This window comes from Cupressus sempervirens, chromosome 11 (genome assembly GCF_028749045.1).
Source record: "Cupressus sempervirens isolate cs-2001-9-10 chromosome 11, ASM2874904v1, whole genome shotgun sequence".
NCBI classification, from domain to species: Eukaryota; Viridiplantae; Streptophyta; class Pinopsida; order Cupressales; family Cupressaceae; genus Cupressus; species Cupressus sempervirens.
Genome location: NC_143128.1, coordinates 505,047,637 through 505,062,179, shown reverse-complemented (window position 1 = coordinate 505,062,179; position 14,543 = coordinate 505,047,637). Strand labels below are relative to the sequence as shown.

Here is a 14,543-nt window from a genome sequence, read left to right as displayed (position 1 = left end):
CTTCCCCCCTGTCAAGAGGTCAGTCTGAAATCCCCCAGGAAGTCATCAATGTTCAACCAGCTCTGAATGCTTAGTAGTTAGCCCTCATATCCATTAAAGAAAGGACAATTAAAATTCAACAAGAAAATAAGGAGGTGCTTTCTTTGCCTGCGGCTCCCACTTCCTCACCTGGATCTTTAGCCTTGGAAGTCTCTAATTCGGAGGGTCAGTTTAAAGAGGTTGTTAAGAAGAAGAGAAAGATTGTAGAAAGAAGCTCTAGTCTTTTAGGGGATAGAGGGAGGAGGAATCTTCCTGATTGTTTTAATAAGTTATGTAAGAGCTCCAATACTCCCCCTAAATTATTATGATGCTGCATATCCATAGCTGGAATGTTCGGGGGTTAGGAATGCCAGATAAGAAATACCTTGTTAGAAGATGGTGCAATAAGTTGAAGGATAAGGATTTTATTTGTTTACAGGAAATTAAGGTGGTTGGGTTTCAAGCTTATTCTATTTTGAAGTTCCTTTGGGACAAGTCTATAGGCTTCCATTCCAATCATGAGAGAGGAAAGGGTGGGGTGGCTATTCTTATTCACCCTAAATGGGAAAGCTCTATTGTAAGCCATGCGTGTTTTGAGTGTCAGAGGGTAATTTGGGTTACTGTCAAGCAAGGAGAAAGTGTTTTTGGTATTTGTAATGTGTATGCTTCAAATAATTATAAATAAAGAGTAGAGCTATGGGAGTGGTGTTGTGTGCACTTGCCAAAAATCCCATGGGTAGTTGTGGGGGATTTTAACATGGCGGAGCACAAATTTGATAAATCTGGAGGTTTGTCTCATTGTTGGAAAGGTAATGAAATGTTTTGGTATAAATTCAAAAGAAAATTCAATTTGGTGGATCCCATGGAAAATATGTATGGCAACTTTCAAGACATTTGGTTCACTTGGTGCAATAATTAGATAGGCAAGCAAAGGGTTTATTGTAGACTGGATAGGGTGTATGGGGATGGTTCCTCCATTTCCTTCCTGCAGCAAAATAGTCATGGTTTGATCCAAGTTGTTCTAGCTTCTCTCTCTGACCATTCACCTATCCATACTTGTTGTAGGATAGAAGCTATTGGGAATTCTCCAGTCCTTGAGAAGACTCATGGCTCTTTCAAGATTAACTCTATGCTCCTCGAGGATCCCTTTAATGTTGAGGCCATAGTCATGGTAAAAGAGATTCTTAGACTTAGTAACCCTTTGCTTGATCCTATTGATCTCTGGAACTTGAAGGTGGAGACATGGAAAAATCTTCTTCAAGTCATTGGTAAAAAGTTAGCCATGGACTTGAACCAAGAGGAATCCTTGTGGTAGAACAAATTGATATGGGCAGAAAAAGAATTGCAAGGAATAGGGTAGAATGAGGAACTAGAGATGCAACTGGCTAACACTAAGCACCATTTGAGTTGTATACAGAGGTACAAGATTCAAGGGCAGAGGATTAGAGCAAGGATGAATTGGATTAATGAAGGGAATAAAGGTTTGGGGTACTTTTTTAACATTATCAAAGTTAAGCACAAAAGAGAGTTGATTAGTGATATTCTTGTAGGGGATAAAATTTCAAGTGACCCTGACAAGATTCAGTCTAATTTCTATAGTTTTTACAGTAACTTATTATCTTTAGAGATGACTTCTAATAGCATAATAGTGATGGAAGAATGCTTTAAACTCATTCCTCTCAAAGTTTTTGAGGAGGAACAGAATAATCTCAGTAAGGATATCTCAGTGGGGGAAATTGAAGTTGCTATTGACACCTTTCCTAATGGAAAGTCTCCTAGTTTGGATGGATTTCCAGCTGAGTTCTATATGAAAAATAAAAATTGGATTTGCCTTGAGCTATTGGTTGTCTATAAAGAAGCTTTTAAGAAGGGGTCATTAGGGGGTTCCATTAATAAAGGAGTTATTAAACTACTGCCTAAAGCGAGGGATAAGTCTCTGGTTAAAAATTCGAGATCTATTACTTTATTAAATTTGTCTTATAAAATTCTTGCTAAAGTGCTTGTGAGAAGGATTGCTTTGTTGCTAAATAAGTTTGTTTCTCAAACACAAACAGGTTTTATCCAAGGGAGGTATATTATGGAGAATCTTGTCACTAGTTAGGAGGCCATGAATTGGGCTAAAGATGATGGGGAAGATGTAGCTATGATTCTATTAGATTTTGAGAAAGCCTATGATAGGATTGAGTGGGGATTTGTTATTGGTATGCTTAAAGCATTTGGCTTTCCGGAAACATATTGCAATTGGATAAATGTTTTATTCAAGGATGCCAGTACTGTCATTGATGTGAATGGATGCATGTCAAAACCTATTATGCTAGAAAGGTCAATTAGGCAAGGGTGCCCGATTGCCCCTTTGTTGTTTGTCATTGCAGTGGATGCTTTATTTTACATTATAAGGGCAAAGGAGTTGGGACCACCACTAAAATGTATTTCCTTGCCTAATGGGGAGGTTTTGCTTAATGCCCAGTTTATAGATGATGCTTCTTTGTTCTTAGGGCTTTCAAAGGAGAATTTTGATAATGCTTTTAATAGGCTTAATTTATTTTGTATGACTTATGGGTCCACGATTTCACCTTCAAAGTCTAATGTGTTGGGTTGGTCTGTTGATCCACCAGATTGGCTGGTTAGCAAGGATTGGCACGCGTCTGGCCCTAATCAAATTGTTAGATACTTGGTTATCCCCTTCTTAGTTGATCCAAATCTCAATAAGATGTGGGAATGGGTGTATGAAAAAATTAATAAGAAACACTTGAAATGGCAAACCCATTCCTTGTCTTTTGTTGGTAGATTGCAAGTTGTGCAGAAAGTTCTTTCCTCTCATCATATTTTCTATGCTTCGGCTTGGATGTTTCTTAACTCCCATGTGAATATGTTACAAAAAATTCTGCGAGACTTTCTTTGGTTAGATGCAAAAGGGAGTAAGAAGAGACATTGTGTTAAGTGGGAATGGTGTTGTCAAGTAAGAAGTCAGGGAGGTTTGGGTTTGAAGGATCTTAAAGCCCAAGGAATGGCTCTAGCATCCAAATGGGTATTAAAAGCCATTTGGGGAAATGAACCATGGAAAATCCTTATTAGAAATAACCTTTTGAAACCAGTCATTAGGAAAGGCAAGAATTGGAAGGATATTCTAGTGATTGATATTGTTTTTGGGGAGTTTAAGATGAGACTGTTTGGGTAAAAAAAATTCAAACCTTTTGGAAGGCTTGGATCTAGGTGAGGAAGTTTATATAGGAAAGAGAAGTAGCAAGAGGGCCTCCTTATTTCCTTGTAATGGATAGATCCATTTGGTGGGAGCTTTCGCATAATAATAAAGCTTTGGCACTTACTTAGAGTTGTTCTGCCAAAGCTTGGAATTTGAAGGGGAATTCATTGATTTAGGATATCTTGATAGGTGGGCAGTTAGGGGAGTGGGAGGAGTTAAAAGGTAGATTTAATATACCTAATTCTTAGAAAAAGACTTACACATTGATTAAGAAAGCGATTAAGTTCAATAGCCCCTGTGATATTATTGATTCAAAGGCCTTTCTTGATAAAGCTAAATGGGTTGATGGTGTTTTGTTGAAAGATACAACTACTAAAGGGTTGTATCATTGCATGAAGAATGATTCTTCTCCCGTTGCTAGAGTGATCCAGTGCTGGGGGCAAATTAATGCATTCTTTGATTGGTCTTTCTTTTTTGAATTTTTTTGGAAAGGTAAAGCCAAGCCTAAAAAGAATTGTTTTAAATGGTATTTGTTGTTAAAAAAGTTAGCCATTGGTCAAATTCTTTCTTCTATTGATCTATCCCTTGTGTCTTGCAGTTTGTGTAATGTGACCGAGTCTTTTGAACATTTATTTTTCAAATGTGTTTATGCCCGTAAGTTGTGGTCTATTTTTCTTGGCTCCTCTTGTCTTTGGAACTGTGAAGGTAGTATCACTTGGAGTGAAATTCTTGCTGGTTATGTAGAGAAATTTGATTCTAAGCTTAACACTTTTTGGTTTGCTCTTTCAACTGAGATTTTATGGACTCTTTGGAAGGACAGGAACAAAGGAATCTTTCAGGAGGAGAGAAGGGTACTTATTGAGTTTAATTTTAAACTCACCCACCCATTTTCACATTATGTTTCAGGTTGCTTTGGTGTTACATATCTCCAAGAGTGATTGCATGATCCTTATGTGTGAAGGTAGCCTACTGATCAATAAGGATAATGTGCATTCAACTAATTATATTGAGAGTACCAGAGTTTGTTAGCTCCTTCTGAAGCAACATATTTGAACAATGCTTGTAATGTGTTTCAAGGGTACAATTCAGCCAGTCAGGAGGAGGCAACTGCTGATGTGACTTAGAACCTTAATGAAGTTCTAGGGGCTCTACCTAAGCATGACAACCACAATGATGGCTGGAGCTAGTTTGTTTCTTCAGTTTAATTTTTGTTATGTGAGTGTAAATATAATATTTGACAGTGCTCCGATCTTTTAAGTTTTGATATCACCCCCCAAAATTTTTGTAACTGTACATGTAATTGGGGGTGTGATTTGCTGTTTTATCTCAAACTCTTGGATATACTTGTAAATGTTTAAAATATCTTAATAGAAAAAAAAAACATTCCAATTAACATTTAATTTTTTTTTATTGAAAATTGAGAGATCAAAAGAGATACAAAACAAAAGGAATCAGGGGAGGCTAGGCCTCAACCCATCACTAGGACAAAAGAGTATCACAAAACTAGAAGATACAAAAAAAGTACAATATATCAGTATGAAAGAGAAAAGCTGAGAATATGCGAACGACTTAGTGGAAAGCACCATTATGGTTGGGCACCCAAGCAATCCATCCTAGAGAGCCGTCCATCCAGACCACCTTCTTCTGCTCCATAATTTGCATGGAAATATCTAACTTATCAAAGGTAAGGCCTTTATTGTCCCTGATATCTTGAATAAGCTTATCAAGAGCTGCATCAAATAGGGGTTGGTTATCCACAATGTTGGCCCAAGGAAGGCCATCTTTCATTTGATAGATAAACATGGAGGCATGGCTGTCCCTAAGAAATATCAACAGCTTCTCTCGTTGCAGATTCATAACACAACACACTTGCGAGGCAATTTTGAAGCGGGTGAGTTTTCAAAAAAACCCAGTAAGAGTCCTATCAGTGCCTTGGAATTTAGACTCATTTCTTAATTTCCAAATAAACAAAAGGATGAAAGAAGACATTATGTGCCAGAATAAGTTAGCATCCTTTCAAAGCCCATGAATAAAACCAGTAATGATATCAATAGTGTAAACATGTTTAGTAATAAAAAAACCAAACATCAACCAAATTTCTCTAGCAAAGTTGTAGTCAAAGAAGATATGCCTCATAGTCTCAAGGGTTCTACGGAGAGGGCAGATGTCAAGACCAGCATGGTGATTTCTAATAGGCAGCCTATCAAGTAGGAGTTGCCACTTGAAGCACTTAATTTTAGGTGGGATAAGGGACTTCCAAAGCTTGTCAAGAACCTTTTGCCAATCAATAGGGCTAGAGTTGCAATACCAAATGGAGTTAAGATGATTAGTCATGATAGAATCATAATTAAGGAAATCATAGATATCCTTGGATTTGACAGTGGGGAGAAGAGAACCATCTTTCCATCTAAAGTTAAGAAAGCGGTAGGAATCGACATTAGTATCATGAGGCAGTGAAAGAGGCATACAAGCAGATTTGATGGGATTATAGGTACGCTTATGGGAGTCCACGAGGTTAAAGTTGTGAGAGAGGGTTTCCCAACTAACTAGGTTATCATTCTCCATGATATCCATAGTATAGTTAATGCCTTTGTTCGCCCAAATTCTGGTAGAGCATCCTTTGGTAAGGGCCAAGGGTTTATTTAAATGATAGAGATTCCACCATATAGAATGTTTCCCATGCAAGGAGTAATCATGATCAAAACTAGAGTTTACAATGAAGGTATGCACATAGTCCCATGCCTTCCAAATGGATCTGAAGACCTAGGAACCTTGAATAGTAATAGAGAATTTTTCAGCAACTAAGTCACAAAGAGGAAGACCTTTCGAAGACTTAGCGGCTTTGGGAGCACTAGACTAAATATTATTCCTGATAAGAACTTCCAAGGCTCATTACCATCAAGGGAACGAAAGATCCATTTGGAGGCAAGGGAAATCCCTTGAAGCCTAAGGTCTTTCAAACCAAGCCCACCAAGTTTCTTATCAATGCGGCGCCAGTCCCATTTAACCACATGAGCTTTCCTGTTAGCCTTGCCATCCGACCAAAGGAAACGCTAGATAGCCTTCTAAATTTCATAAATTTCATAAATCTAATAATTATTAAACATCCATGCAGAGGAATAGTAAATAATATATGAGGAGAGGATTTTTTGAGAAATCTGGACCCTGCTCGCAAGGGAGAGAGTCCTATTGTTCCAATTGTTAAGCTTTTTATCAATTTTATTCTTGACCAAAAGCCACATATCCTTGCTCGAGGGGGCAATGGAGAAAGGGATACCCAAATAATGAACAATCTTATTAGGCCCACCCTAGGCAAAGCCAAACCATTGTAGCCAGTCCAGGGGTTCCTCTTTCCAGCCTAGTAAGATAGATTTAATACTGGAGATACGAGCTCTGGAAACTTTCCCAAAGAGGTCAAGCTTTTGTTTGAGGCATTGAAAGTTATGACTGGAAAATTCAAGGAATAGGGAAGTGTCATCAGCAAACTGGATGTTGAGAAGAGCAACATCATTAGGGAGGGTGATCCCGCAAACCCTAGGGGAGATGGAGTTATCTCTAAGAAGATAAAACAAAGCATTCGAAGCAATGACAAACAAAGCAGGGGCAAGGGGACAACCCTGTCAAATGAAGCGAGAGAGCCGGATGGGTTGGGAGAAAACCCCATTAACTTCAATCATAGCAGAGGCATCTTTAAGAAGGATTTGCACATAATTGCAAAATATGGCGGGGAATCCAAAGGCTTTAAGCATCATAAGAATGAAATCCCATTCCACCCTATCATAGGATTTTTCAAAGTCAACAAGGAGCATGGCAACATCCTGATTAGAATTCTTGGCCCACTCCATCGCTTCACAACTAGTGACAAGGTTCTTACAATATATCTGCCTTTGATAAATCCTATTTGAGTAGAACAAATGAATTTAGGGAGGATTTTTTCAAGCCGGGAGGCCAGGATTTTGGCAAGAATCTTGTAAGAGACATTTAATAGAGTAATAAGTCACCGATTTTTAATAAGAGCTTTGTCTCCCTCTTTAGGGATAAGTTTGATGATATCCGTATTGATAGAGCTTCCCAAGGTACCATTAGCATAGGCCTCTGAATAGAGATCATGGAGATCTTGGGTTAGCTAGTCAATATTAGATTTATAAAATTTAAGCAGGGAGACCATCCGGTCTAGGGGATTTATAAGATGTGTGAGAATATACAAAAGATATTCACATCTTGTCAAATATATTGTCCCACTTGTCAAATATATTGTCCCACTTATTTATTTTATTAGTTCCTGCCAAAGGCAGGATACTATAGCATTCAGTGAAATGCTATTTTCCAATTAAAGTATCCAATCATATTCTTTTATTTTTCAAAAACTTTTAACTCTATATAGTTCTAAAATATATTGCTATTTTACTAATTTATAGAAAAGTATTTATTTCTAATCTTATTCGTTGCATCCTTGCTACAGTCATGAGTTAGCTTTTATTTTTTCACTTTAATTTTTTTTGGTTGAAACTTTATAGCTACCATTAATATGATAGACAACTCAATCAAATGAAATAAATAAGTTTGACAATATGTAAGAATATCTTTGCTACCATTAATATGATAAGACAACTTGCTGAAATGAAATAAATAAGTTTGACAATATGTAAAAATATCTTCTTCATGTTTTGACATATGTTTTCTTGAAAAATTAAATTAAAATATATTTATCCTTAACTTTAGACTTTTCTACAATGTAAATATTTGGAAAATCTAGTTTTATAATGTGAATTAGTTTAACAAATAAAGGAATAAAACTTTATATCATTTTTTTCTATCTTTATATTTTTTAATTACAAAAAATAAAAATAATGTTTAATAAAAGTCATAAAGTAGTAATATAGACATAGAAGTCTTAGAACAAAATTCTTTTGTAAAAGTTGCCAATTGAACATTGTAAATTACAATTTAATTTTGCTTAAAGGAGAATCTAAATACTTGAATTATATAAGACTTAAGCTAAACATATATAAGTATTAAGAAATCAATTGACATTCTACTAAGATGACTGGATGTATAACGTATATAATATATAAGATGGACGCCCTCCTCTTTGTAAGCCTAGGTCAGAATCTGTCTATCCCCTACTATTGAAAGGGCACGAACACAAGAATTTGGATCTTTTTCTGTAAAGGCAACAACGGAAGCAAGATCTGGATAAGATACTTTAGCAAGAACTGGAACAACTACGAGACCTAGCTATATTGCATACATTTTTAATATTTTAATACTTTGATCTTATAAGCTTTCGGCAGGGACTTGACGCTATGCGTCCTTGTTTCATGAATAGTCTTATAAGCTATAAAGTTTGGAAACAAAAATATAAAAATAAGTTTGGAAACAAAAATATAAAAGCTCAGTCATGATTGTAGTAGACTACAACATGACATAAATGTTTTATAATAAAATTAATAAGATCTGAAAATACACGAGAACTAGATAGAATGGAAAGTTTTTGAAAAATAAATGGTCATTTGACAGCTTAATTAAAAATAGCATTGCAATGAATGCTAGTTTCTTGCCTTCGGTAATCTTTGCGAGTCACTATTTCCAATCACTTTTAAAAATACAGATATTTTTCGTGAATACAACGAAAATATTTATCCCCGGTCCGAACAATTTGAGCGTGTCCGTCAATATAGGCTCGGCATAAGTAGCAGCAGTAGGCATGTAGATGCAGTATCAATCTCCATTGCTTCTGGATTGTAGAATGAGTGTATTGGAGCTTTCCCACTACTTGTATGCGGGAATTTGAGGGTTTGATGATTTTCGTGGGCTAGACAAGTTCGACCTTTTTAAGATTATATCTGGAGATCAGTTCCGTGTATAGAGAGGTAAGCTATTATTGTCTGTTGTAATAACTTGACCTGTTTTCTCTTTACATTAATGCATTTGTAGCTTCAGGTTAAATTTTACCTTTTTAGGGTTTTAATTGTACGGCAAATTGAATAATTTGAAATTACTCCAGGCTGTAAGAATTTCTTCGTAAAATTTGGTTCTGAAATGGCAATCCTGTTCCATTTTAAGCTTATTTATACGTTAAGGGAATGCTAACCGTTGTCGGTCTCCCCACTACTTGTATGCGGGAATCTATCATATTGAGGGTTTGATGATTTTCGAGGGCTAGACAAGTTCGACCTTTTTAAGATTATATTTGGAGATCATTTCCGTGTATAGAGAGGTAAGCTATTATTGTCAGTTGTAATAACTTGACCTCTTTTCTCTTTTACATTAATGCATTTGTAGCTTCAGGTTAAATTTTACCTTTTTAGGGTTTTTATTGTACGGCAAATTGAATAATTTGAAATTACTCCAGGCTGTAAGTATTTCTTCGTAAAATTTGGTTCTGAAATGGCAATCCTGTTCCATTTTAAGCTTATTTATACGTTAAGGGAATGCTAACCGTTGTCGATCTCCCCAACCAAAAGTTAGGAATGATAACATATGGCGTGAACATCACTTAAAGCGGGACTGCGAATCTGTTCTCATATAATTTCAACAGTCTTAGAAATCTAGCGATAACATATTACTTTGAATGTCCAACTTTTGGGTTTTAGAACTGAAATTTACCTGGAAACAGAGCACTAACAGACATATAGATAATGTATTGGGGTATTTGGAATGGTTTCCGAACTGAGCCAAATAAGCAAAACAAAACACAGAGGGTTGACAGTCAACTCTACAAGAGTGGGTTATGTCTTCTATGTTTCGAGCTCAACTTAGACTCGAGAGGTTGTTCCTTAATAGGTGTTTGGATAAAATAAATTAATCAACAAACAATAACTAAAGCAAAACCCTACTGCACTCTCGACCCCAAATATTTTCCATTGGTGAAGGAAGACTGGCTATAGAAAACCCCTATATAGCTGATTTAGTTGTGTGAGCATGATCCACATAAAATAAATCTATCAAATCCAGACTGGCGGATAATTCTGTGGTCACATCAATAGTCATGGATGTACAAGAAGGATGCTAAACTATTGATTTATGTTTTGAATAATGTGAGATTGGCGTATGGTCTTATATTAGTTGCTTACTCATTGGGCAACAAAGTCACAAGACAATGAGAAATGAACAAGGTGAAGCTATGTATTTGCACACAACTAAGATCATGAAATTTCACAGCAAAACATGCCTAGAAATCCAGTACACAATTGCGTATATTCTTTATAAAATGAGAGACATCATTAAAATTGCTTTATTTACACACTATTACATTCACGTGCTCCAATCTTATACTCATGCCAACAAGTGTGGCACAGGAAAATGCTTGTCTATGACTAAGAAGTCTTTTGGAATATACACCTAATGCCATGGAGAACTTGTACGACTAAAGCCACTTTCAATATTCTTCTTTCATTGCATAGGTTTGTAATCTTTGAACAAATTGGACGTGGAGTCTATGGCTGCCGTGTAATTTCTTTGGTTTTTTGAGACCATTGAATTAACTTCTTCCGATATGAATTCTAAAACATTACTTAGCCAATATGGGTGTGAAACCCTAACTTGTTGTATTGTAGTATTGTCAAATGTGTGACCAAGGATAAATATTGACCAGAAAGGGTGTCTTAGATCGAATAATGGGTTTAACAGTGAATTCTACTAGTTAGGAGATCTCCTACATTCACAACGGTAGTTGGCAACAAAGCAAAGCTGGACATTTAATTTTGGAGCCTAGAGTCAATTTGAAAAAAATGCACTTTAGGTTCCAAGTGGATCTTGAGAAGTGGGAAGGAACTATAAGTTAGGGAGCTGGAGTGGAAGCATAGAATTGAAACCTTGAGGTTCTAGGTTCCAGGTTTCAAGTCCCTTCCGGGTTTTGGGAAAGAACATAAGAGTAGGGAGTGGGAGTAGGTCAAGACTTGAAACTATAAAGATTCTAGGTTTGAAGTTCCAACCAAGGTTTTTGGGAGTCAGGGAAGAATGAAGGCTTGGAGTTGGGTGTAGGTGAGAACTCAGAACCATAATCATTAGGTTTTGGGTTCCCAGTTCCACTTGAGATTTGGGACTTGACGGGGGAACCCATGACACAACAAATCAAGGAAAATAAAGTTTGGGGCATGGATGGAAACAAGGACTCTAGACCCTTACTTTTCATGGTTCTAAACATGACCTAACAAATGATAGGGTCTAGAGGAAGATTGATGAGAGTGCAAAGGAATGAGTACTTAGGCCCCAATAGGTGCCAACAGCACAAGAAAAATAAACCACGAGTCCTATCAAAATGCCAACCCCCTCTCAAAAATGTTTTCTAGCATGTCCTAATCGGTCTCATAATAAGCCATGGAAAAGGCATGATATAACTTGGATCTAAAATAAGATTCCATTAGGCTTCATAAAATATCTCGAGTTCGTTCTTGCTTTGGATCAATATGAGTACAAAAAGGGCATCAAATAGCATTGAGCGAATTCATGTTTGTAGCCTTGAATAAATTGGATTAAAAATAAATTTTCACTGCCTCTTTTTCTCATATGTGTGAAATGACCAATAGTTGACCACCACTTGGATACCTTCAAGCACAAGCAATTTGGAATGCCTTTAAGCACAAGCAAACTGGAAATCAACAATTCTAACGCCCTTCTAGACTAATAGGCCCCATAAAAACTCATTTAAATACCCAACCAACTTAACACAGATCTAGACTAGAATCCATAGTTAACTAGATTTGAGAAAAAACATGGGTTTGATCCTTGCTTGAAGCATCAAAGGTGAATAAATTATATTTAATATGTGCAAAGCAAATCCATACCTAAAACCTTGGGTGAAAGACTTGAAACTATTTTGGCCTTGCCTTTTGTCTCCCTCAATCTATAAGAACCAAGTGGGAGTTGCCAAGTCTCTCACAGAGTAACATGCATGAACCAATCCTGTCTTGGCAACTAGAGCACACCATTAACTCAATATTGGATCCAAAATTTGGATTGGTTGAGATATATACCACTTTTGGATCCATAATCATGAAGCTCAAAATCACCAAAAGTACTCGATTCAAAACTTTCTGTGAAGCATATTTGGATCTAAATTTAAACCAAATCAACAAATATCTTAGATCCAAAATCCTTTTAAGAGCACGAAAAATCCAATTTTGCCCAAACACAGTGTGAGATCATTTTGATTCAAAGCTTTAATTGTTGAAGTTCATTGGAGACATTAGTTCCATTCATAAGAAATGATTAATAGAAAAGTGTGAGCTAATAGAAAGGCACAACTTGGCATACCTACACCATTAGAGAAAGAATTTGGCCTCCATGATGTTGACACTTGGTAATCATTTGTTGTATGATAAGATAACAACCTTGACCAAATTAAACATATCCCAAGCCAAACTAAAGGAATTGACATTTAGAGAATTCAAAATTGGGTTTGAAGGAAGTAACCAGACACTTTATGATTGGTTCACTTGAGTGTAATAGAATAAATATTTCACTTGAGGAAATAGAAAAACATGAAGCAAGGTGAAAGCACCAATAAGCTAAAAGTAAGGCGTGGGGAAATATAATGCTTACAAAAACCCAAAAAAATAGAGATTTCTAACAAGGGTGATACTCTTGTCAATATTGGCTTTAGTTTGGGATGTATCTAGGTTATAGGTTTGGCCAACAATGAAAGAACCTTAGTTGAAGAATTTACAAAATTTAATTGGGATTGAGACAGATCTAAAACACATTCTAAATGTGACTAAAGCTACAACACAACACTAAAAGGTGTTAAAGTAGTATACAAGGGCATAATGCACAAGGACTTACAAAAAATAGTGTTTTAAATAGTGTTTGATAGAGGAAAGAATTGATGTTCACTTTTGGGAGGCTTCGGGCCACCCAATTTTACCTTGCATCATGTTAAGCATGGATGCTTGGTCTGCTCTTCCAGAGATCGCTGGAATCTCATTATGCCCACAAGGGGCATATGCCCCCAACAAGAGCCACTGATGGAGCCCAAAGCTTTTGCAAAATTTAGGGCCTCTATTTGTGAAATAATGAAGATTCATGATGGAAAAGTTCATTGCTATCAATGCATTATAGTTCAAAGTAGATTAAGTGCAAAAATATGAAAGAACAGATCTTGAATGCACATTTTAAAGCACATTGGAGCAAGGATACAAGTTGAGCTTCCACGGATTATACGAGGAGATTATAATTACAGTTATCTACAAAAGCAACTTGATTTGGAAGTATGGATACTATTACATTAGTAGATAAAACAAAGCCTTTCATAGAGACTGTCAATGCTTCCATTGCAATCGTTGGGAAAAATCTTTGAAGTTCTGAAGTTACATCTAATGCGGGTTGATCTATTACAAAATATTTGAGAACATGGTTCAAATTATGACAAGGAACGATAAAACAATTGGAAAAGGATTACAAAATGACACTTTGAACTCTTTACCATATCTGTCTGACTATATGCAAAGCTATGTCACCATTCACTCCATTTTGATTGAATCGATGTATCAAAATCTAGTTGAGGTTCTTGATTCTGGAACAAAAGATTAATGGTGTCTTCATCAACTTCTTTGGCTTCAATGGTACTGTTGGTGATCTCAGAAAATGAATGATTTAGACACTATGAATACTTTATCTCATTGCATCTAAGCCAAAGTCGAAGACTATATCACTAAAGGCATACTATTTTTACAATGAGGAAAGTTGGCGTCTGAAGGTATGGAGAGTCATGAGAAGCAGTAAGGAGTAGCGACAAATTATTTTGGAATACATAACATGAGCTTGGAGTATGTATTCAACGGAAATGTCTAGGCAGAGATTAATAAAACCCAAATTAACATTGAAAACCAAACATTGACGTTGTAGGAGTATATTCTGGGAGAGTTGATAGTTTGAAGGCTCAAACGAATAGCAATGACTACCCACGTTAGATTCTTGTGCCGTCACTTATTGAAAGAGACCAATACAGAATAAGCACCATGTTTGAGCAATCATAAGAGGAGCAAATAAAAATGATTGGTAGAGACCCGATATGCAGACATATTACTGACTGACTTCCAAGTCATAGGTTATTAATATGAAGAGTTTCGAAGGCAAAGGATTAAAGTGAGGTCTGACGGTGAACAATGTTGCACAAATTTGATATATTATTATTAGGAATGTTATAAATCATGATGCCAGGAGGATGTGTAGGAGTTTGTAGAAACTGAAGACGTTCTTGCAAGATGGATACTGGTGTGAGACAATCCATATTGACTGCCAATGCGACATAAGAGATTTCATTTGTTAGATAAATATTGATCATTGCCCAGAAAATCATTATATGATTTGAGCAAACTTT

General features: G+C 36.3%; 1 protein-coding gene across 7 annotated transcripts in view; it reads left to right on the top strand.

The window, feature by feature from the left end:
• The first annotated feature begins 8,700 nt into the window (after positions 1 to 8,700).
• The window catches only part of LOC149530583 (uncharacterized), a 52,690-nt gene continuing 46,847 nt past the window's right edge, over positions 8,701 to 14,543 (top strand). The window contains exons 1-2 of one of the 7 annotated variants that reach the window (XM_089809646.1): positions 8,780 to 9,093; positions 9,228 to 9,440. The gene's annotated coding sequence lies outside the window, so the exon portion shown is untranslated. Of the gene's footprint in view, positions 9,094 to 9,227; positions 9,441 to 14,543 lie in introns of all 7 variants that reach the window. The other 6 variants (XM_089809651.1, XM_089809647.1, XM_089809650.1 and 3 more) reach the window with 6 other exon arrangements.